The 25,837-nt window shown below is 39.9% G+C and overlaps 1 protein-coding gene across 1 annotated transcript in view; it reads right to left on the bottom strand.

The window, feature by feature from the left end:
• LOC134541566 (neurogenic locus protein delta) overlaps positions 1 to 25,837 on the bottom strand; it is a 505,174-nt gene that overhangs the window by 243,300 nt on the left and 236,037 nt on the right. The window contains exon 3 of the mRNA XM_063385081.1: positions 22,831 to 22,906. The gene's annotated coding sequence lies outside the window, so the exon portion shown is untranslated. The remainder of the gene's footprint in view (positions 1 to 22,830; positions 22,907 to 25,837) is intronic.

The raw sequence follows: 25,837 nt of genomic DNA on the forward strand, positions 1-25,837 counted from the left end.
GCTTCTCGGATTGGCTCACAGTTTATCTGAAGGACTTTAAGCCAATGAAAAACCTTTAACCAAAAAAGTATCTAATCGCAAGCGTCCCAGTTGACAGGTGTCACGAGTCAAAGGAAATCTCCATGGCTTTGTGTGCAGGAGTGTATATCTCGGACAGCAGGCTCGACTTACGTGCCCACGACTGTACGTGTATGTTGTCTCACGGGTTCGTCTATACGCTAAAAGGAAATCTCCATGGCTGTGTGTGCAGGAGTGTATATCTCGGACAGCAGGCTCGACTTCCGTGCCCACGACTGTACGTGTCTGTTGTCTCACGGGATCGTCTACACGCTAAAAGGAAATCCCCATGGCTGTGTGTGCAGGAGTGTATATCTCGGACAGCAGGCTCGACTGCCGTGCCCACGACTGTACGTGTATGTTGTCTCACGGGATCGTCTACACGCTAAAAGGAAATCTCCATGGCTGTGTGTGCAGGAGTGTATATCTCGGACAGCAGGCTCGACTGCCGTGCCCACGACTGTACGTGTATGTTGTCTCACGGGATCGTCTACACGCTAAAAGGAAATCCCCATGGCTTCGTGTGCAGGAGTGTATATCTCGGACAGCAGGCTCGACTGCCGTGCCCACGACTGTACGTGTGTGTTGTCTCACGGGATCGTCTACACGCTAAAAGGAAATCTCCATGGCTTCGTGTGCAGGAGTGTATATCTCGGACAGCAGGCTCGACTTCCGTGCCCACGACTGTACGTGTATGTTGTCTCACGGGATCGTCTACACGCTAAAAGGAAATCTCCATGGCTGTGTGTGCAGGAGTATATATCTCGGACAGCAGGCTCGACTTCCGTGCCCACGACTGTACGTGTGTGTTGTCTCACGGGATCGTCTACACGCTAAAAGGAAATCTCCATGGCTTCGTGTGCAGGAGTGTATATCTCGGACAGCAGGCTCGACTTCCGTGCCCACGTCTGTACGTGTATGTTGTCTCACGGGATCGTCTATACGCTAAAAGGAAATCTCCATGGCTGTGTGTGCAGGAGTGTATAACTCGGACAGCAGGCTCGACTTCTGTGCCCACGACTGTACGTGTATGTTGTCTCACGGGATCGTCTATACGCTAAAAGGAAATCTCCATGGCTGTGTGTGCAGGAGTATATATCTCGGACAGCAGGCTCGACTTCCGTGCCCACGACTGTACGTGTGTGTTGTCTCACGGGATCGTCTACACGCTAAAAGGAAATTGCCATGGCTTCGTGTGCAGGAGTGTATATCTCGGACAGCAGGCTCGACTGCCGTGCCCACGACTGTACGTGTATGTTGTCTCACGGGATAGTCTATACTATACGCTAAAAGGAAATCGCCATGGCTTCGTGTGTAGGAGTGTATATCTTCGACAGCAGGCTCGACTGTACGTGTGTGTTGTCTCACGGGATCGTCTACACGCTAAAAGGAAATCTCCATGGCTGTGTGTGCAGGAGTGTATATCTCGGACAGCAGGCTCGACTGCCGTGCCCACGACTGTACGGGAACACCTCCTACGCCAGGAGGAAGTCTTCGTCGCGCTGCCAGGCCGCGCGTGACGGGCACACCGGAAGTGTCGCCGGGGCGATTCTATCTGGAAGCAGGAGGACAACGCCGCCCGCTAGAGCCGCGCTTTTGTCCGCTCGCCCGGCGGCACGGAGGGCGTAATTCCAGACCGCAGCGCGCCCGCGCCTAATTGCCGCCCCGCGCCGCGCCGCGCCATTCAACCCGGCGGCCGGCTCTGCGCTGAATGGCGACGGCGCGGGGTTGAATGGGTTCGTCGCCGGCTGCCGCCGTCCGCAGGAATGCGACGCGGGAGCGCGTGATCTGATGGCCGCTTCGGAAACACGCACGCCTTCTGTTGTGCGCGCATTCAGTCCGGTCTTTCTCGAGCCTTCAGACCTCCCCTTCCTGAAGGCTCGCGCGCTGACAGTGCTCGTACAAAGGCTTATCTGTGGCGACCGGAAACATTCGCGCATTCACGTCGCTGCAGGCTGGACTTCAAACACGTCTACCCGACTGCTGCTGCTCCTGTGATAGGACTGCGGTTTTTCTGAAGGGTTCCGCGACAGTGGGGAACCATCAGCAAAGGAAGTAGCGAATAAAATAATCCCAAATAACAGATCTCATAAGACAGTCGCCTGGATCATTCCCCGTGCGTACGTAGAGGACTGTGGAAGCTATCCTAGAGGTCAATGAACCCCAGAAATTTCCTAGTCCCTACTTTTGTTCCTGTTTCAACATTTCTTTCTTTCCATCAATGACCTGCAGGATGAACTCCATAGTTCTACGTACACTCGGTCAAATGCCACCCACTCATTGGCTGCTGTCTTGTGAGACGTCCCATCGTAGCAGCCTGTGATTCGATAAAGCATTGGTCGGGCGTTTCTAATTGACCCAGCGTCATCCAGGTGAGTTATTGTGAGCCAATAGCAGAGGCAGCACTGAGGTATAACTATTTGTTTTTTAGCCTATCGCGAAATGAATTCGCAAATTTTTCCGGTCTCTAGCAATTGCCCTTTGCCCGGACCCTAAAGGACGCTGTTGGTGAGTCATGACAAGTGTGTGGTTCGCGCGAAATTGATTACATCAGTTTCAACTATTTCTTCCAAACGTAAGGAATAAAATACCTTATAGTGTTTTGCCTACTTAATCGGTTGGAAATATTTTCGCGGTAAATTAACGTCGATAAAGATTTTATTTTTTTCATGCAGTAGATGGTTTGCAAAACAATTTAACTTCTACTCATTCATTACCATAAATAATATTCTTGAAAAAATTCTTACGTCCACAATCTTTGTTTGTTTCAAATATAAAGCCACATCTTGTTGCACAGCTATTGTTTTTTAACAATTGGCTCGAAAATGCATTGATTTACAACATTCTTGGACTGATTAAATGATCACGAAATTTGTTACTCCTGGGAAATAATCTGTTATTATTTTTTTCCTTCTGATAAGTACCGAGCTCTAACATGGTGAAAAAGCCTGGATGGACATTACTTACACCCTGCCCTGCCAACAATTTAAATTAAATAATTATAATTACTACTACAGAAACAAAAGTGGATAAAATACAATGTGGCTGTAGCAAATAGCAGTTATTTTCAGGTTATTCATGAGTATTCTATGTTTAGGAATAGGTGATTGTAATAATTCACAGATCCAATGACTAGCACGAAAGACAGCTCACTCCTGTACACATTTGAGCCATAGCAGCCTTCTCATTTACAGCTAATTCCGTGAAGGCGCGCCCCTAGCCGTGTGTGTGTTTGTGTTAGCGATGCGGGATGATAAGTGCGACGTTTGCTGTTGATTCTAGCGCGGTAACACCTCTAAGCGCAAGACTGTCAAGCGTGCTGTCTTCTATGAAATCTAAGCGGAAACATCCATACTTATTACTATAAATGCAAAAGAGTGTTTGTCACGCAGCAATGGACAACAGATCGACATGATTTTTTTTGCATAGAGATTTTTTTTTGGGCCAAAGAGTGACAGGCTACTTTTAATCCCAGTTAAATGCACGATTCCTGTGTGATAGATCTGGAGTGTTGCATCCATGGCATCGGGCTTTTGCAGTGTTGATAACATCTGCGTCTCTATGGCAACGGCCATTGCATCGGTTGTTTGCAGGCTGGTTGTATTTGTCTATCAGTTAATGTTTCTACTGACTTTGTTTTGTTGTTGTGTTTGTTAAGTGTTTTAATGCCTCGAAAACGTAAATTTTTTCGAGGGTGCTGTGGAGGGTGAAAAAGGGGGGGGGGGGGGGTTGTCTTTCGGGCGGAACGCTACAAGCAGCGTCGAATACATGCCCGTCGATAACTACGGCTATAACAGGCGATTGGTTCACTCGACGACATGTAAATACTTTCTGGATCAAACTACTAAATAGAAGGCCCTGGAAAGTATTCGCGTTTTCATTGACCTCTAGGATAGACTCCACTGTTAATGTCATCAATGCGTTGGCAGTTTGCTTACTTGTGAGACGTCTCATCTGCGTGGACCATGATTTGGCTCACAGTTCTCCAGATAAAAAAGTGTGCCAATCGCGGCAGCATTTCAGAAGTGTAGCGGTTTGAATTTTAACTTATCGCGAAATAAATCCGGTCTCTGCTAATTAGTATGGTTGGTAAAACTGGATGCATCCACCTACGACGAAAAATTCTTTTTCAGCAGTTATTTTTTAAACAAGGCCCAGTTAGGCATCACGAATGGCGTTTCGCAGGTCACGTTTTTTTTTAAGTGCAACGTCTTGTCCGTACGTGTGTTCTTAAGTCTCATCAGATCACTAGAGACCTGCAAAATTCGCGGATTAATTCGGTGATAGGCTAGAATTCAAACACATATACCTCTTAGATAATTTTTATATTGGCTTACTGTTCATCTTGGCGAATCTCAACCAATTATAAACCTTCAACCAAAGAAGGATCGAATCACAGACAAACCAGCTGAGAGTACTCACAAGTCGGCAGCCAATGAACTTGCGTTATTTGCCCGAGTGTACAGGGGTATGTGCAGTCTATCCTGAAGGCCATCGAAACCGCGAATTTTGCAGGTCTCTAGTGATATATATATGTATATAGGTAATTGTTTTGAGTTGACGATGGATTTGGGGCCTAGAACCACGAAACTAAAAAGCTATGTAGACGTTTTCTGGAAGTCCCACCATGGTAACGGCTGCAGTAAGTACCTATGTAGAAATATGATAGTGCAATTTGTGAAAGTTTTTCACACACAGAGTCTTGTTTTTTGATGCGGAACATCTAAAGTTCACAAATAAAAAAAGGGGGAATTGATAGTATTAACTCTTTAATAAATTTTTTCAAAATAGTCAGTACCTACTTTAATAAAATTTCTTGCCGAAAACCAGGTTCAAATACGAAATTTTGTATTTTTTTCAAGTATGTTTTGCTTTCATCTGAACCTTTCCATTAGGTTTATAGTTTAATAATCCGCTCTTCAAATCGAATAAATCGATAGTCGACGTAGCTGCTCCGGCAGCGAATTCTAGCGGCGGGTGCAGAGACTACGTCCAATTCACGTCCATAAATGTAGCTGAAAATCTATTTCATCACGATTGGCATTATTTTAAAGAATTCTACGATAGATTTCGTAGTCAGAATTTCTAATCAGAAGTGTATTTGTAGCTCGAGCACCCACGAATATGCTCGTAACCGGGGTCAGATATTTACCAATCCCTGGCTAGTACTGAAATAATCACATTTTTTTTTCATAACTCAAACTAAGTGCTTTTTGATTGGGAGGAGTCTGGGTTAGGGAAGACTCTAAGTTCGTCTCAGACGGAGCCTACACGCCTGGTCACTAGAGACCGGAAAAATTCGCGGATTCCTTTCGAGACAGGCTGGAATCTAAACTCGTTTAGCTTAATGTTGCGTCAGTGATTGGACCGCAATTTACTTGAAGGACTCTGAGCCAATGGCAAACACTCAACAAAATAAGTATCGAATCATAAGAATCGCAGTAAACAGGTGTCCCGAGTCGGTAGCCAATGACCAGGTGATAGTTGCCCGAGTACATAGAGAATCGTGGAGTCTATCCTAGTGGTCATTGAAACCGCGAATTTTTCCAGTCCCTACTGGTCACGCTGGCTCTCAGCCATGCAGAGAAAGAGATATGGCTTTGCGCGGGGATTGGCTGGCGGCGGGAGCACACGGAGAACACCGAGATCATCACGAGGAGTATTGTAAGGGGGGGGGGGGACCACGAGGCAGCGCACAGGTGCGCCCGCATCTCTCCGGAGGCCATGCTCCCCCCCCCCTCCTCCCGCTCGACGTCATTATCGCGCTAGCGACGAGGGTCCGGCGCGCGCATGCGCGACCCCCGCGGGGTCAGCCTGCCGTTATACCGGACCCGGGCACACCCACGTGCAGCGCCATCTGACCTCCCTGCTGCCCGTGTCGGGAGGGCTGCACAGACACAAGTAAAAACTGGTTGTCTGTAAAGTCTGTTTACGGACGATAGTTTAACTTGACAACGTCATAACAAAACATTGATGAAATGATTGCATGCTTTTATGAATAAAATTGAATCATTTTTATTGAATTATCACTATTTTGAATGGATACAAAGGAGTGAAATTAAATCTACAATTTAATTGATAAACTTACTTTTATTTGCACTCATTAATTAAAATATGTTTATTACTTTAACGAAGAGATTATTTTAACTATAACTTTTATACATGTTTGCTATTTAACTCTTTCCAATCTGTGTTATTCTGTTAAGGATAGGACGATGATAGGAAAAGTAGGAAACGAATGGGAGTGTTTCAAGTTTAATGTGCCTCGAAAAAGTCAAATCGATGGTTGTTCCAATCGAGTGGAAGAGAGAAAGATGCGGCGCAAGCGTACAATAAGCGTAACGGGACACAGCGTAACGGGACACTTTTTCGTGCGTGCAGCCGGCGTTTATCGATTTATTAGACGTTGTCAAGTCAAAAAACTGTATTTTTACGAAAGATTCCTTTGGAAACAATTTGCCAAGAAATAGTTTGTGATAAAAACTACAAGAATGATATTTTAATTTTTGTATAACACATGGCTATGGATATTTTTGCATAAATATGTAACGTGTTTTTTAAAATAATACACACTATTTCATACGAAAATTGGCGTATAATTTTACATTTTTAACGACATGTCATTCAAGCATATTTTTTATTACCATGGAAAAGATAATCGAATATTTAACAACTATAAATTTGTAACATTTTTCTCTTAATTTACCAGGCCAAGCTCTTTCGAATACGAGCACAATCACCAGGCACACACTACCTCTGACTAAAGAACCCAAACACCAACTTTCTTCATCAACTTTTAACATTGGAAACACGTAGGCCTACCGAAATTTCAATATTCTAAGTATAATTTTTTTTTATTAATAATATTTACCTTCATTTTTATGGTAGTACATTCTGCCGATCTTCAGTAGGACTCTAGCCATACTAACGTATCAATTATCAATTTTCTACTGTATTTTCATTATTCTTGCTGTATCATGTTTATTATGTGCGCAGTTAATACTGGAAAGCTATTCCGGGAACTGTTTGCAAATAATTTTAAGTATTGGAGGTGTTGGGACAATACAAAGCATAAATTCTCGAACGCTGTATTATTTCGAACACTATTCTGTTGTGATACAGTTGCTATAATGTTAATGTAAAAATTAACCAAAATCTGTAATTATACATGAATGTTTCTGTTCAATTAAGGAAAAAAGTACAGTACGTCTATGCTGGCCGATACTGTGTGATCAGCAGTACGGGACTTCAATATTCAATATACAAGTGTATTGGCAAGGTAAGAAGTAACGACAGGAAGAATGATTTACCATGCATCTACAGCACATATAATATATTTATTTCATTAGCCAAATAAATTAATAAATATTTTACCAAATTTGTATGGTATACTTCGCATCAATAACATACGTATCTTATATTAAGAAGCATTCTTCATTACAGAAATATTACCTGTATTTTCGTCACAGAAAATTTCTGAAGGCAATTTATATAATCAAATTATGATGACTGAGAAAGTATTTTCTCATGTGTGAAAAATAACTCGGTAAAATATGAAGTCAGCGAAGAATTTTAAAAGCTATGGTGTTACACCATGCTCATCATAAATTTTGAAATAATATTTCATATGTTTGGATAAGTTTAGATTTTATATGAAAATTTTCTTTACAAATTGACCTTAAATCGTTTTCAAGATATACACAAACTAATTTGTTCACTAAATTCCAAAATATTGTTTTTTAAATCAAGAATTATTTAGTATATATATATATTTATTAATGAAATCAAAATTTATAAAACAGCTACTGATAATGTACAGTGTTGTAAGCAGTAGAGTATTCAAACTGAGAATTTATTCCTGTTTAGGGCATTATATCTTTCCCACGTGTACTTAACGTCTCCCTTAACCGAAAAAAAAAAAAATTATCCGTACAGAAGAAAGCCTCTATTTAAAGAATTCATAAAAACTGAACACCATTATGTTCATGCAACATGCGGGAAACAATACTCGGAAGGCGACAATAAGACGGTGTCTAACGAGCAGTAATTGTGAAGCAACCCGCAGTTGCTAGATATGTGGGACCCGCAGCAGTATCGTTCAGATTTTGGGGGATGTGTCTGGCGTAATTTATTCGCTAGGTCGTATCCTTTCAGCCTTGACTGAGCGTCGCGTGTTTTTTTATAGATAGTATATATATAAATGAATAATAATAACGTTCCTTTGTTCTAAATCTAACTCTCCGAAAGTTGAAAGTTGAAAGGTGATGCCAAAAAGATAAACCCAATGATTAGAGACCGGAAAAATTCATGGATTCATTTCGTGATAGGCTGAAATTCAAACATGTGTACAATTCTGCTGGTTCTGCTATTGGTTCACAGTTTAACTGGAGCTCTCTGGGCCAATGAGAGACTATCGACCAAAGAAGCGTCGAATCACAAGCTACCCAGTGGAGACGCCTCACAATTTAGGGCCGTATTCCAAGACACAAAAATAAGGGTTTAGGTGTTGAATATGCAATACCTGTACCCTAACCATATTCCAAGTGCACGATAGGACACAGCCAGTCCCTTATTTTTAGGGCACTGATTTTTGGTGTCCTATCAGTTGCTGATTTGATACATAGCTGTATATATATTTTTTTCCTTTTTAATGAACTTAAACGGAATTTTTACGAAAAAATTTCCCCCCTAATATCTTAAAAAAACAGCAAACATAAATACGGCCAAAAATTCATTGTTTATTCTTGTACAACCAAAATTAAATATTTTGTTTCACATTATAATTCCATAGTTTTAAAAAATAAGCTAAAATTACGATGGATTCCACGAAGTACAACTTTTCATAGCCTCGCACAAGTCCTCGTTTATTAAAACGGCTGCCGATCTGATACCTTACAGGGGTTCAGTTAGGACACGTTTTGGAATATGACCCGAGAGTTAGGGTATGGCAGTTGCCCAACAAGGCAGTGCATATTCGCTACCTTACTCAAACATCTTGGAATGCCACCCTTAGTACCCAATGAACACGCGTGTTTACTTGAGAAATGCAGAGGATAATGGAGGCTATCCTATAGGTCATTGTCCCTACAATGATGAACCTAAACAGATATCACGGACAACACAACGACGACAGCACAGACTAACACAATGAACTACCAACGAAGAGACAGTTTCAACAATAACAGAAAATGCAGGCAGACAACATCGGGTCCATCTGTTTAACATCAGCTGATTTAGGCTTGTTCTCTGTGGGTTTATGTTTTAATTTTTTTTTATTTCTTAATTTTTGTTCTTGATGTTTTTCCATGTCAAACCGTGCAAAACTGCAATGGCGTATGACCAAGAAATTGCATTAAATCATAATTTCCCATTGCACGAATCATTTTAAGAACGTATGGCTAGAGACCGGAAAAATTCGTGGATTCCTTTCGAGACAGGCTGGAATCCAAACTTGTTTAGCTTAATGCTGCGTCAGTGATTGGACCGCAATTTACCTGAAGGACTATCAGTAAATGGCAAACACTCAACAAAAGAAGTATCGAATCATAGGAATCGCAGTAAACAGGTGTCCCGAGTAGGTAGCCAATGACCAGGTGATAGTTGCCCGAGTACATAGAGAATCATGGAGTCTATCCTAGTGGTCATTGAAACCGCGAATTTTTCCAGCCGCTACATATGGCTTCTATTGCAGACGGCCGCCAATGACAATGAAACAATCGCTAGCGTAGGCATACCGTATTGCAGTCTAATGAGCGGTCAGGATACTTTGTGAAAAATACACGCCCCTAGTCAAGGTTTTATGGCCTGCTCCGGAAAGCCTTCCTGCACGGGGTTGGGTGTGGCATTACTGGCCAGGTATGACGAGCGGGTGTTCGCGCTGCAGACTCTTACCTGTGGGGGGTGCTGTCATAACTTAGAAACACACAACTTAGAAACACGCAACTTAGAAACACATAACTTAGAATTTTCTAAGTTATGACCGTTATAAGTTATGACGTTTCTAAGTTGTGTGGTTCTGCGTTGCGTGTTTCTAAGTTACGTGTTTCTAAGTTATGATCGTTCTAAGTTGTGTGTTTATAACTTGTGATAGTTCTAAGTTGTGACTTTCTACGTTAAGACGTTTCTAAGTTGTGTGGTTCTGCGTTGAGTGTTTCTAAGTTACGTGTTTCTAAGTTATGACAGTTCTAAGTTGTGTGTTTCTAACTTGTGATAGTTCTAAGTTGTGACTTTCTACGTTACGACGTTTCTAAGTTGTGTGGTTCTGCGTTGCGTGTTTCTACGTTACGTGTTTCTAAGTTATGACAGTTCTAAGTTGTGTGTTTCTAACTTGTGATAGTTCTAAGTTGTGACTTTCTACGTTACGACGTTTCTAAGTTGTGTGGTTCTGCGTTGCGTGTTTCTAAGTTACGTGTTTCTAAGTTATGACAGTTCTAAGTTGTGTGTTTCTATCTTGTGATAGTTCTAAGTTGTGACTTTCTACGTTACGACGTTTCTAAGTTGTGTGGTTCTGCGTTGCGTGTTTCTAAGTTACGTGTTTCTAAGTTATGACAGTTCTAAGTTGTGTGTTTCTAACTTGTGATAGTTCTAAGTTGTGACTTTCTACGTTACGAAGTTTCTAAGTTGTGTGGTTCTGCGTTGCGTGTTTCTAAGTTATGACAGTTCTAAGTTGTGTGTTTCTAACTTGTGATAGTTCTAAGTTGTGACTTTCTACGTTACGACGTTTCTAAGTTGTGTGGTTCTGCGTTGCGTGTTTCTAAGTTGTGTGTTTCTAAGTTACGTGGATTTTTCCAAGTTTTCTAAGTTATGACAGTTCTAAGTTGTGACTTTCTAAGTTATGTGTGGTTCCCTACCTGTGGTTGACCCAGGTTAGATTGTACGTATACCGGCGACGGCATTGCACGAGAGAACCGAGGCACTGAGTTCGGCTGTGAGGCGTGCTAAGAAATACACGCCGCGCGGTGAAACATTTCCGAACTCTAGTACTCATGTGTGCCGTAGAACTGCAAAACAAAACTGAGGAGGAAAAAATAAACCTTTTAAACTTCAAATGTTTTACCGCTTTTCCTGGAGTCTTGAAGTTTCTTGAAGATATTTTATGGAAGAGCAATTCAAGAGCCATCCTTTACAAAAAAATTGTAAAAAATAAAATTAAAAAATGCAGTTTTACACGTTGTAAAAAAAATATACAGTTTTGTTCGTAGTGCTGTGAAATATAATCTCTAATCGACATCGTCGTGAATAATGACCAATTCTAGTGTCCGACCAACATGATGACCCTAGATGTCGAGAGAGAATGCTGGGGGGTGGGGGGAGGGTAAACGGAGTGATCGCGCGCACCATCTCTCCCCCTCCCTCCGCCCAGCTAACCGGCCAATCAAATCACACGAGTGCCATTGTTGCGTCCACGCCCGGCCTGACGCGGCAGGTGTCGTCCTCGTGGGGGGAAGGTGGGGGGTGGGAGGGGGGACAGGGGGTGTGCCGCGGACTGTAGCCCCTCGTAGCCCTCCCAGCCGGCCATGCAAATACTGCAACCAGCCGGCGTTAAGCCCCTCGCGTCAAGTCACCGCCCAGCTGCAAGTCGCCAGCGGCCGTGGCGAGCGAGCCAATCAGACGCGAGGTCCGTTTCCGGCGTCAGGTTTGGTTGGCGACGAGACCCGAAAACAGTCGGTGATGTTCTTCTTCGTCTTTTTTTTTAAAACCTAATAATTATGGCCAGGTCTTGGAAAAATTTAATGAAAATATTCAAAAAATTACGGACGCTTTATCAGTCGCTTAAGTTTTTACATCAACTGATTTGCACTTAAGCAGAAAACTAATGTGAATTAACATAATTTTCCGTATTTTTTTTGTTATTATTTTTTCAGCCAAGCAACGCCAGACCATGGCCGCGGAATTCTGCGATATTTACTTAAGTATAACTAGAGACAGGAAAAATTCGCGAATTCATTTCGCGAAAGGCTAAAATACAAATAGTTATACCTCTGCTATTGGCTCACAACTCACCTGGATGACTCTGGGCCAATGGGAAACACCCAACCAAAGCTTTATCGAATCACAGGCTGCTACGTTGGGACGCCTCACAAGACAACAGCCAATGAGTGGGTGGCATTTGACCGAGTGTACGTATAACTATGGAGTTCATCCTGGAGGTCATTGAACCCGCGAATTTTTCCTATCCCTAAGTATAACTAAAGTGTGTCCCCGTGCAAATAATCACACGTTTTTTCTCTTTAAAAAAATCACATCATTTATTAAAAAGTTGTCAATCGAGAAACAGTTATTGATTGCGATAGAATAAATGCCGTTGGATTATGTGTGAGGTACATAGTAGAATTGGTAGAAATGGGAACTTAACTTTATATTGGTTGCAATTGGTTGCGAATTTTTTTTATCTCCGGCTACCGTAATCGTAGCGAGATAAAATATAAACCAGTTTTTAAGGCTGATCATTAGCTTTTGATTAAAACAAAATTTCATCAAAATCGGGTAAAAGGTTTTTTGCGCGATACTTGAACAAACAGACAAATTATAGGTACTGAAGAAATATAATAAAAATTAATTCAATAATAAACTATATTAAAACAATAATAAAAAAATCTATAGAATGATCACAAATTTATTTCAATTAACTGCGTGATTTTTGCTAAAAAAAAAAATGATGAATACATTTGAGTTCTTATTGTATTGATAAAGTATAATTTTCGCTATGGTTGTTGCGCCGTAAATAAAAGTTTGGAAAACAAATTGTAGTGTTATCGATTAGAACTCCAACAAAAAGAAAAGCAGTACGTCATGCTGACATACAGAGAGACTATATATTTTTTTCATAAGATGTTTGGCTCAATGCTGATTTTTCTACAACAAACAAACCAACCGTTCCTAATTTGTAGAGACCTGCAAAATTCGCGGTTTCGATGGCCTTCAGGATAGACTGCACATACCCCTGTACACTCGGGCAAATAACGCAAGTTCATTGGCTGCCGACTTGTAATTCGTCTCAGTTGGTTTGTCTGTGATTCGATCCTTCTTTGGTTGAGGGTTTATAACTGGTTGAGATTCGTCCAGATGAACAGTAAGCCAATTGCCAATTGCAAAATTATTATTCTAGCCTATCACCGAATGAATCCGCGAATTTTGCAGGTCCCTACTAATTTGTTACGGGCAGTTTGACATTTTACTATAATAGTTTCATTAACTTCGTGGAAATTCTATAACCACTTTAGTTTACAGAAATTTACACCCACTCCTTGTCCGGGACTCGAACCCAGAACTAATCGCACCGGAAGCCTGTGTGCACACTGTTAAATATCTGCACTTTACATTTACGAAGCACACTGGTTACAAATTGTCCAGAGATCATTGTCAATCTGTCGTTTTCTTAGTACATTTACGGGTACTTAGTTCATCAGTGAATCCACAAGGATAATATTAGTATATAAGCAAAACATTCAAAAAGTGGTAAAGACGACTGTAGAAACACACTAATTTTTCCACGTGTATATTTACCCTGTTCATAACAAAATATAGAACTTGGAAGTTTAAGTATGGCGTTATTTCTACGACGAAACAGCTATGTATATGAAACTACGAATAACTCTTCCCTCTTTATTTATTAGAGGTGAATTCTTCGTTGAAATTTCCGTAAATCTACTGTAATTTCTAACAGTACAGCCAACTGCACGGGTTGCAGGCTCAAGACCGAAAGTGATTTGACTGTAATTTCTGCTAAATGAGCTAGGGACCGGAAAAATTCGCGGATTCAATGCCCTGTAGAATGAACTCCATAGTTATACGTACACTCGGTCAAATGTCACCCACTCATTATAAGTTTTGGTTTGGTGTTTCTCATTGGCCCAGAGTCATCCAGGTGAGTTGCGAGCCAATAGCAGAGGCAGCACTGAGGTATAACTATTTGTATTTTAGCCTATCGCGAAATGAATTCGCGAATTTTTCCGGTCTCTATAAATGACTTTCTGTCTAGCGCTTTTCGGTCTAGCGATTTCCCGACTGCGCTGCGGAGGTCGGCAAGAAGACGCTACTGCTTTCTAAAACGAGCAGACGTGCACAGGTCATTTGACAAGTTTCGAAGCACTGGAAACCAACGACAAGCACCTTAAAAATGATCTTACCGACCAGGAGAGAACGTGAAATGTAGCAGCAGTCAAATGAACGCCTGAGTTTGACGTGATTAAGTACACGCGAATTCTGCGTGTCTCTTCCTATATTTATAAATTCCGCACAAATGAATGATTTATTTTTTTGCGGGTGGTCCGTTACAAAACTCATTCTTGAATCAATGCATTGTCTGAAATATACAGGTTTAATCCAAAATATTAAACCCCACAGGAAAGTAGAGATATTTCATTCTTAAACAAAAAAAAACTTTTAGATACTGAGGAGCTGTTTATTCATTAGTTGACAACAATTGATGGAATATTTTGGTAAAAAGTTATACCTTTTCAAAATTATTCCTATTTGCTTCAATAAATTATAAATTTTATTGTATAATACAATACGTTACCCATTTTTAAACATGAAACGTAAACTAGGTAATGTATGCTATCACGAAAATGATATAATGAATATAAAATATACATTATGCCCATGAAAGAATAACACAGTTATAAATGTTAATAGTATAAACTGTAAGCTTTGTAGAGATGTTGGTGTAAGGTCACAATTAAAGAGTAACTCAAAACAGTTATAGATAAGCTGATGCGCGATTACGGCTTTGTTGTTGTCTCGCTTGCAGCGCCACCTACGCTAAATGGCGACTCCTGAGCGTAAAGATTATTGTGTTCTTCAATTTGCGAAGAGTGAATCTGTAATTTTAGTTTATCATGTGTTTCGTTTAAAGTTTAGTTGTGATCCCTTGTGTGGCGAAAACATCCGCCGATGGAATAGGCAATTATAACCGAACGGATGTGATTTGTAAAGGGAGAAAAAAACGGGCCGACCAAAAGTGTCTGTCCAGGAACCTGCGTAGTCCTGAGAAATCTGTTCGGAAAGAAAGCCTTGAACTTCAGGTGCTAAAGACGACCGTGTAAAAGGTTTCAAGATCACGTTTACACATGCGTTCCATACCGGTTACAATTGTTACATACTTTAAAACCGGATGAATATGGTGTACGTTGTAAATTTGCACTTCAAGTGATTGAGTGGGAAGATGGCTTTCTTGATTGTGTGGTGTTCAGCGATAAATCAACTTTCATCTAAGTGAGGAAGGTAAGTACCCAAAGATCGTTTCCGGTGATGCGTACTGTATGACTAAAGGTGCATATATTGAATATTTTTGGAAAAAAAAAAACTAGGATAGTTTATCTTCAATTTGATGTGTTATTTGTAGAGACCTGCAAAATGCGCGGTTTCGATGGCCTTCAGGATAGACTGCACATACCCCTGTACACTCGGGAAAATAACGCAAGTTCATTGGCTGCCGACTTGTAAGTCGTCTCAGCTGGTTTGTCTGTGATTCGATCCTTCTTTGGTTGAGGTTTATAACTGGTTGAGATTCGTCCAGATGAACAGTAAGCCAATAGCAAAATAATCTAAGAGGTGTAGGTGTTTGAATTCTAGCCTATCACCGAATTAATCCGCGAATTTTGCAGGTCTCTAGTTTTTTGTTGTAAATAGTCTAAATTAACCTGTTACATTATACCGCTGGAAGTGGGACATTCTTTTGTGGACATACTGTATAATTCCAAAATATTTAGAAGATTTATTAGAATTCATTATTTGAAGACGACTCTTAAATGCGAACTATTGGGTCGTGGTTTGGCGAAGAAGGCGATGCTGCTCTACCTTGACCCCAGCACTGCTGCGTGGAAGGTTGGAATGAGGGGGGGGGGGAGCCAGCTGCATGATCCGGCCAGTCGCCGCAGCGAAGCAGACGTTAGGACCACGCCCCTTGCGGCAGCCTCCTTGGTTCGAGCGCCATCTGCCTCGCTTGAAACCTCGCAGAACAGCAACCAAGGGAATTCTTCCTTCATCAGGATGTGCCTTTCGTCCAGTCACGGATTGGGCCATTAGAGACGGCAACGCTCAAGGACACAGTCAGGATAATTGGCGAAGGAATCGGCCATTGCCATCTTAGCATTTGCATACATAGTAAAAAAAAAGTAATGCCGAGCGTGATATATTATACGCAAATTGTTTTTTTTTTCTAGTACGTTTCTTGACGCGAATCACACGTAGTTTCAGGACGCACAGTCAAAATTCGCTGCCGCAGCAGCTATTTCGAATATCGAATCATTCCATTTGCAGACCGAAATTTTAAACTATATAAAGAAACTGCTCCGATAAAAGCTTAAAGGACTTGGAAAACTTACTACACTCCGGCCTGATTTTCGACAAGGAATTTTGTGAAAATACTGTCAGTCTTGTTAACATTCATTAATAAGTTAATACTATAAAGTTTTTTTTATTTGGATTTGAGAACGTTGGTTCCCGCCATTCACCACATATGGCAGCACCGTGGTTACAGATTTCCGTTTCACGAAACTTCCTTCCCATTCACGAAATTACTCCTACCACCAAAAGTCGTACACCGTATGCTAAGCTGTTACACATCAAAAATTGTAAATGGAACTGAAGTTTTTTTTAAAGTACATATGTTTTAAGTTACAAAAATTTTTTTGTAGCCCTGTGTAATTTGTACAATTATAAGAATAGTAACTGAAGTATTACTAAAATAATTTGTGTATGAATAAACAATTTCCGCAAGGTCAGTGGACCCGGGTATTAGAACTCAGTGTCGATAGATGGTACTCAATGTTAAATACGATTTAGATAATTATACTGTAATTTGTTTAGTTTGTCGCCAGCCAAACGAAGCCCCTCGGACTTAGTGATTGTAATTAGCAAGTGATGTAATGTTCACCGGATCATGACATTGCACTTTTCCTACGTGTGTGTACTGAACAAATGTAAAGTTAAATGGTATAATTCCCATTTAAAACTGAGAAATCGATCTCGCAGTAAATACGAGAGAAATTAAAAATTGAAAGTGAATAGGGTAGATTCACCTAGTAACGACTCTCCTGCGACTTGTGACATTTCAAAACATTGTCTTCATATTTTAAATCTAACCGTAGGCTAACCACTTAATTTCGAATAACATGTTACACTCTTCCAGTACCTAAATGATAACAGTTACTAAAACCATACAAACACCTTTATAAAATGCAGCATTTTCTTTGTATTCCCCGCCTCCCCATAAATATTCTGTGTTATTTACAACATTTTTCTCGTATTCCAAGTTTTTACGTGGACAAAAGCCTTTGCTGTATTTAACTGTATGTCATAGAGAAATAACAAAAATTAACAAGAACGATGCGTACACAAACATACAGTAAACAAGCAAAATCATCCGATGTAAAATATTAAACACATAGACAACACAGAATAATTCCGTGGAATGAAGTAGTCGGAAGAAATATCACAGCATAAAAAGATAGTGGACTAACAACAACGAAACAGTTGTAACAATAACGGAAAATAAAGACAAACAAAAACCATGGACCACCGAAAGATAAACAGTCACCAAATGATGATATAAAACATATATTCTGGACAACCATAACGACAACATAGCGGCGCACAGGAGAACCTAGAGATGAAACTAAGCAAATGTTCTCGACAACATAATGACGACGGCACAAACACAGTAGGTTTCCTAAGACATTTCGGAAACTGACATTTATGTTCCCACCATTGAGGGGCCCGCCTCGTCAGGGGTGCATGTGTGTTAGTGAGGCGGGATGATAAGTGCGACGCTCGCTGGTATTTCTAGCGCGGTATAGCCTCTTAGCGAAAGGCTCTGGACTGGCGCGCAGTCTTCTCGTCGTCACAGGATAACTGTGAAATTTGAGCGGTGACCGTTAAATTATATGGTGAAGAAATGAAGATAAATGTGTAATGCAAGTCCCTTGAGTGCTTTCAAGAATCTCTACAGGTTGTTTTACGTCTAAAAATTACTCTGAAAACACCCGTTTTAACAATTTTCAATCTTCTAAAAATACAGTTTAAAAACTTAATCCGAAATCAAAAGTACTTTTCGGCCCTCAGCGAACTCTTAAATGCTTTTCGTAAGCAGGCCTGACTCGGATATCTAGAGTAGTTTTGAAATCGTGTTGTTTTTCCTGAAGCTCTGCGCACCGTATGTGTGCCCGGGTAGGCGGAGCCCTTAAGCACAAACAAACCTTGTCTCGATCATCTGTTTTGTATCATCGTTGGGTTTGTCTGTTTGTCGCTGTGCTGTCCAAGGTTGTTGTTTGCCTATTCTGTTCTTGTTACAACTGTCTCGTTGTTGTCAGCCCACACTGGTTTCCTGTGCTGTGATACTGTTCCCAAATGATTCTTTCCACGGAATTCTCTCTGTGTTGTTTATGTGTTTAATATTTGACATCGGCCGATTTTGTTTTGTTTTATGAGTGTTTTTCTATTCATCTTTCTTGTTTCTGTAGTTTCTCTATGACATACAGTTAAAACCATCAATGGCGTATGACCATGAATATCTTTGAAATCAAGCTTGTCTATTGCAAGAGTCATTCAAAAATATTTTCTTTTACTTTTATAAAAACGTTTCTTGGCCATTGGTTTCCTAGTTATTTTTTTTACTATGTTGAGTGATCGTGGGAAATCATTGAAAATCGAAGTAACGATACCTACACCTGGTTAACAAAACTAAGTCCTTTGGAATGCGCCGCTTCCTGCAAGGAGTAAGTATGCGACTGTAAAGCCACCCACACGCGATAACATTCTCAGTGTCGAATTAGCTATAGCCTTGTGACTTGTAGACGCTTCAAAATTCCTAGGCTTGCCCTTCATATATATGCAAAAATAACCAAAGCTATATGTGTTGTATAAACTTACTATATCTTTCTTGTAGTATTACTGTTTCGTGGTAACTTGTTTCCAAAGAATCTTTTGTGAAAATACTGAATATATTTCATGTGTGCGATCCTTTGCAAGTGAAATTTTGGGAATGGGGCTACCACCGGTAATGCTTTAGAGAAATGTCTAATTTTAGACATGTTACAGGACAATAACTACAACTTGGTCTCACCAAAGGGCAGTTATTTGTGTGCCGTCGCAGCTGGACACCTCCGGCACCCCGGGGACAGCGCTGACGAGTGTGGTCAGCTGTGTTGTGACAAGGCGAAGAAGGCAGGCGATGTTGTGACAGCGACTGGTTCGCCGGTGACATCTGCCCCTCAGCCGGGAAGGGGTTTGTGGGTGAGAGAGAGGCGGTTCGAAGATAACGGCCGCCGATAGCGCAGATAGCATCCTCGGAGGGAGAGAGAGTACAGCGGTCAAGGCAGATGACTGGACTCGTCCACAGCATCCAGGTGCGCGCGGGATCGGACCCGGTCGACGGGAGACGGAGCGACCGACAGCCGAGATAACTCGGCACCAGGTGAACAGAGCGGACTCCTTACTCTCTCGTCTGTTCCCCGGTGAGACACGAGTCCTTCATCCCAGGTGCCGGCCTGGCGGGCGCGCATTGAAATATAGCTCTCATCCACACAATGATACCAATGACTAGAGACCGGAAAAATTCGCGGATTCATTCGGCGATAGGCTAAACTTCAACTACAATTACCTTCAAGCTGCTCTTACTATTGGCTTTGAATATATATACTGTATAGAAGTCGCCAGCCCAGGTTAAAATTTCTAATACGGTTTTGAGGTAGTTGGTTAATTCACCGCCGCAATCGCCACCATCTCTAGGGCATCGACTTGTAGTGGTCCCTAGCGGACAAGTCTCGAACTCTTCAAACACCCCTTCCCCCTCCCGTTGAACGACGTTGAGCCGCAGTGAATGATGGATGAGGGGAGCGGGGAATGACAGCGGGCGACAGCGCTGCGCTCTAACGTGTAAATAAAAACTAAGACGATACAGGGCGTTACGGCAGCGCACTGCAGCGGTGAAGTTCCCAAGCTGCTCATCATAAGCTTCTGAAAAACGTAGAGTAAATCCTATCCACTCGCGACTTCTATACAGTATATATATTCAAAGCTATTGGCTCACTGGTCATCCGGATAACTCTGGGCCAATGAGAAACCATCAACCAAAGACGTATCGAATCACAAGCAAGCCAGTTGAGACGTCTCACAAGTCACCAGCCAATGAACTGGCGTTATTTTCCCGAGTATACAGATGACTGTGTTGTCAATCCTGAAGGTCATTGAAACCGCGAATTTTTCCAGTCCCTACCAATGACAAGACTCTATCGCACCAATGAGTTGGTCGCAAGCGCAAGTTGGGTCAGCAGACTGTTATGATTATTGCAACAACCCCCTTTGCGGGTCATAACTCACACAGAATTACCATGAAGCTTTTCACCAGTCGCCAATCAAGCAGATCAATTATTGTTGACAGCATACAACCTCGATCGCTGAAAGACGACGGGGTATCATATTTGATTACAGAAAATCAATTTGACCTCAGTATTTTTGAGTGATATGTTTCGAAATCAAATAAGTACGGTCGCAGAATCTTGAGCGGTACCATGTGGCAATTGGGTCACATTTATAAGACAATATTTGAAAGTTCTTCTTGCAATCGTATCCTAACTTCCCGTGAATCCTTCATCTTCTTGGCGAATCTGTTAAGAGATTGCCTTGTGCGTTGTTACGTATACGCTTGAGTTGATCAGAGGGAACCGTGAAATTGTTAAAAACATGAAACTTTTCTTGATACCATTCTAACATAAACACTTTAATTAACTTTATATACTAAAAACACATAACTAATTCTAATTTCTTGTCAACTTTAGTGGTTGTGTTCGGTTTGAACTTCGTGAAGTTACAAGTGAAAATTTCATTCAGTGATTGAGGCTGGAAGTGTTCAGATACAGGCTCGAATATACACTGAAAGAAATTTTTGTATATTTTACAAGGAAAATCCTTGGAAACCCTGTTGCCAAGGATATTACTTGTAAAACTACAAGGCAGAGCTTTGTACCATGTGCGATTTTGCAAGGCTCTGCCTTGTAGTTTTGCAAGAAATATCCTTGGCAACAGGGTTTCCAAGAATTTCCCTTGTAAAAGTACAAATTTTTTTTTATAGTGTAATAGGCGAATCCATCCATCCTTTTGACAACCGATCGTTGAAAGCAATTCCTGCACTTAGTTGCATGTGATTCAACAAAAACACTGCCTATTTCTTACCCAGTTCAGTTTTTAACAATTAGGAAGAAGAACCACGTGGTTAAACTTTTAACTTAAATAGCGGAGTATGGAATGGTGACCATCCAAACAGGTATGCTTCTGTTTTTGTGTACATTGAGGAAAGATGTTGAGTGTGTAACGTTGGCACCACGTGATAAACGCATGGGTGTCAGTCACGAGGCCGGAAGCTATGCTGGAGTGATATTTTGGGCGGAGTGTAAAAGTATAGTTTTCAAGCACGGCTTGCAAAAGAAAAGTTCATTTGAATGATTTACGTGCGTAGAGTGGCGCGTGTCCGCCTGTGCAGTTGCCGTGGACAGAACGGACAACCACTGTGATTGGAGGAGTGACGTGGTACCCACAGGGGCTTGTCCGTCACGGTACGACGTACACTCTAAAAAAAAATTTGTACTTTTACAAGAGAAATTCTTGGAAACCCTGTTGCCAAGGATATTTCTTGCAAAACTACAAGGCAGAGCCTTGCAAAATCGCACATGGTACAAAGTTCTGCCTTGTAGTTTTACAAGTAATATCCTTGGCAACAGGGTTTCCAAGGATTTTTCTTGTAAAATATACAAAAATTTCTTTCAGTGTAGTGGACCCAAGACTCGCTGTCCCACAACATCACTTGGGAAAGTACTGTTGTGATTGCGGGGTTCCGACTTGGATAGATATGGCGACAAGCAACCTCTACCGAAGTCTGCTTGTAAAAAAAAAAATACTGGAATACTTCCCGGCATTTTTTCCCTCTTACTTTACTAATGTACAGTGTAATAAACTGAGGATAAATGATAAAGAACCGATACTTTAAAGAAAGAAATTTTCTTTTGCGAATATTTGAAACGACGCCTGTTGTTTTGCAGCTTTAATGAGTTCTGAATGAGCTTCAGTGAAAAAGAAGATTGTTTCCTACTTCGATATGCATTCGTGGTGAAATGTGTAAAATTTATCATCCCAAATGACCCAACAGCAACTCTACTAAAAAAAATTGTTGTAAATATATAAAAATTAAGCCTCTCTTTAACAATGTAATAATACACTTACAACTAACACATTAAACAATAAATTGCGTTGTCAATATATATGAATAATGAATGTAGCTGTATGTTGTTTAAAAGCAACAGTGAGCATTTCGTCACACATTAAAAAATAAATGAATTTTCACTGATTACAGCTCAGTCAATAACATTGATTTATCTCCTCAGTGTCATCCTACGTTTTGTACTTCTGTTAACCTTAGTAAGAATGAGAAAAAAATATCGTCGTTAGGGCATTACGATTTCCAGTGTTAAAGTATTGAACGTCATCAGAGCGTACTGTAGGAACATGGTCACAACACATATGAGTAAAACATGTCTTCTTTTATAGACATTTATTTTTGTCTACACGCTAATTGCAGTTTGGATTCGTTGGCTGTTTCACTGGGTTTGAGCCCTTTTTTGTCTTTCTGAAAGTTTAAGTTTAACATTTTCCGTAATATAATTTGTAAAAAGCTTATTTAAATGTCAGACAGTGAAAAAAAAAACTGAAAAGTAATTTGTTCTTCTCAAAGTTCTACAAAATATGGATGCAAATAACGTCATTTTAAAATACACTTACCAAAAATCTTGTTTCCATTGCAGTACCTTGCTTACAGCATGCGGCGCACATGTGGGTTTACGTGTAGACATGCGGTCTGGAAAAAAAAACAGAGAAAAAAATTCATTTACAAGTAACTTGTAAAGATTTGTATTCACAAACATCTTTTTCAACGATCTAGCACACAAATATTACACATTAAGATTTACGCTAAGGTTAAACGCAATTATTAAGTCACAATCAGTTTTTTTTTTCAGTATATTTAGTACTTAAAGTATTTTCTTATCTTAGGGAATGTCCTAGCATGATCCTGATCAAAGACCGTATTTTATTGCGAAATGTATTGCTTGAAATTACACGTTTATGTATTTGTAAATTCAGGAAACAATCCGTCGTTTCACAAAATGTGTAGCTTTGGTAGACCTGACAAGTAGGCGGATTAATGTTAGCACACAATTTTGCATTGTGTATAATTTATTCTATTTTTTCCTATTAATCCATCAAAGTTTCCTGCAATACCTAGCACTCCAGCGGAGAAAATTAGTCAAAATTATTCTGACCTATACTCGCGTAACACCAGCTCCACTGTCGCTGTATGTTTTATGCTCATGCCAGTACTTTGACTTGTAGTATCTTGTAACACTACTATAATATGCAACAAAATTTTGGCACCTCTTGAGACATTTATCACAGTTTATATCCGTCCTTCAGACACGTTAACATTTCTTAAATTTTGCTGTTTGCTTCCTTATCTTTAATTTGTTTACTCCAAATACTATGATTTTGCTAGATTTAATAATACTTTCCACTTTTCCCCTTCTACTACTTTGTTTTTTTTAGAGTTTGTGAACAGAGTTTTGCTTTCGTACACTGAACACTAAATATTGTTCATTCTGTAATAAGAAGCCTTATCATTAACAATAGATACGTTACTTTCTATTACGATTAATACATTTCAGTCGTTATTGGCTTTAATATATTCTTTTAAATACTGAACCCTACTTCGAAAAAAATTCTATGCTCTTAAAAAAAAAATTTATTCAGCTGATATTACAGAAAATGTCTTTCTTGTACATTTTGTGTTTTAATTCGGATCTGACTATTACAACATATTCCTGCCACCTCTGAATTTCAAGGAATTTACACTCTATACAAAGTTCCAACATATAACTAAAACAGAGAGTTATTTGTATATGTACTTTCATAATCAAAGTTTATTCGAAGATTATGTCTATTTGGTATGTTTGTTAATATTCTGACGTTTAAAAATAATATCTATTCAGTACGTATATTTGCGACTGTAATTTTTTGAACCATACATTTATTTATCTGAGATATGCCTACGATTTTCTTACTCGTTTTTATTACTACTTAATTCCAGCATAACCTGTTATTCCGGCTTATCGAAATTAAATAATTTTACACCTTTCAATCTAGAAAATAATAAAGTTTATTCGCAATTTACTTCATATTGTGGCGCGTATGCGATTGGATTTCTGCATGACCAAACTTCTCACTTCGCTAGTGACCTCATTTTATTTGTTGTTGCTATATCTCTTTTTATTCCCACAACTTTGCTGCTAAAACAAACGTACTTTTTTCTGATGTCAACACTGTAAAAAAAAGATAATTTGACACATACATAAAGTTACGTGTACATCTAAAAAAAACATAAGAGTGTTTTAAAGCTGCCAGTATTTTAGATTTTTTTAAATAAATTTTTTCAATTATAGTATTCATTAAAAACTCTAATAGATAAAATCCCCAAAATAATAAAAATGGAGCTGTGGCAGTATATTTTACATAACTTATAAAACACTACTTATTTTAAGCAATTTTTGTATGTGTTACTGATTTCCGATAAACTGACTTCAACAAAAAAACAACAAAAGTTTAAATGTTTTTATTTGATAAACTTATAAAATTGAGATAATGTTCGTGGTGAAACGAGCGACAAATGACTGAGCTGTTACAGTACTTAATCATGGTGTTGTCCTAATTCAGTACGTAATCTGCGTTGACGAAGGCGCTTCACAGACAATTCTTTTCCCAAATGTATTATCTATCTACCCATGCAGCATTCCATTTCATATTCTTAGTACGAGGATGGTGAGCGGAAGAAAATCGCGTGGAAACGCAATAAGAATCGGTGATTCTAGTTGTAAAACAGTGATTGTAGTAGTAACACCTTATGGTTACAGACCTGCCAAATTCGGGTTATTTCCTGGCACCAAGGTAGAATCCAAATTCTTTCATATAATCAGAACTAACGGCGCTAGTATAATACTATTTTTTTCATTCTTTTGGGTGCTTGGTAAATGCCTAATATGTACAAATGCCTTAATATTTTCCCGCATTTGTTAGTTATGTTGAAACTGCGAGAATGCCTCGTTCTTGTATTTCGCCCGGCTATAATGTAGATTACTGCTAAAAACAGTCCAGGTTTTTTTTTTAATTTTTATACCTACCTAACAACCCTGTTAAGAAAAATTAATTTAAAGTTCGTTTTGAAAGCTAATTTTTCAATCTTTATTAAGTTAGTGGCATGGTGTAGTTGTTAACGCATAATCTATCGATCTGCCGGCTCTGGTTCGATACCACCTGCTACCATTTTGTTTTACATTTTCATTTTCTTTTATTTCTCGCAATATTAAACAATTAATTACAGAAATTAAATATATTTAAACATTTTAATTACATAATTGGTTGAGGTTTTTCAACAAAATAAAAATTTACGATAATTATCTCAAGTAATTATGTACTTTGCTTTTTATTTATTATCAGAAGAAACACTAATTTGTTTCCATTTCCCAATAAAATAATATGTTTTCTATGACAAATCGCTGCAGACACGTAGCCATACGCTGTTCACGACTGTAGAGACTGTTATTGTAATTAGTAATGGCCGACTATAGGGGAATTGAAACACATGCCAGGGCCATGTGCTCTGAAGGCACGAAAGAGATGAAAATTGGATCATATGGGGATATAACAACAACAAAACGTTACTATTAAGGACAAAACCACG

This window comes from Bacillus rossius, assembly GCF_032445375.1.
Source record: "Bacillus rossius redtenbacheri isolate Brsri chromosome 4 unlocalized genomic scaffold, Brsri_v3 Brsri_v3_scf4_1, whole genome shotgun sequence".
NCBI classification, from domain to species: domain Eukaryota; kingdom Metazoa; phylum Arthropoda; class Insecta; order Phasmatodea; family Bacillidae; genus Bacillus; species Bacillus rossius.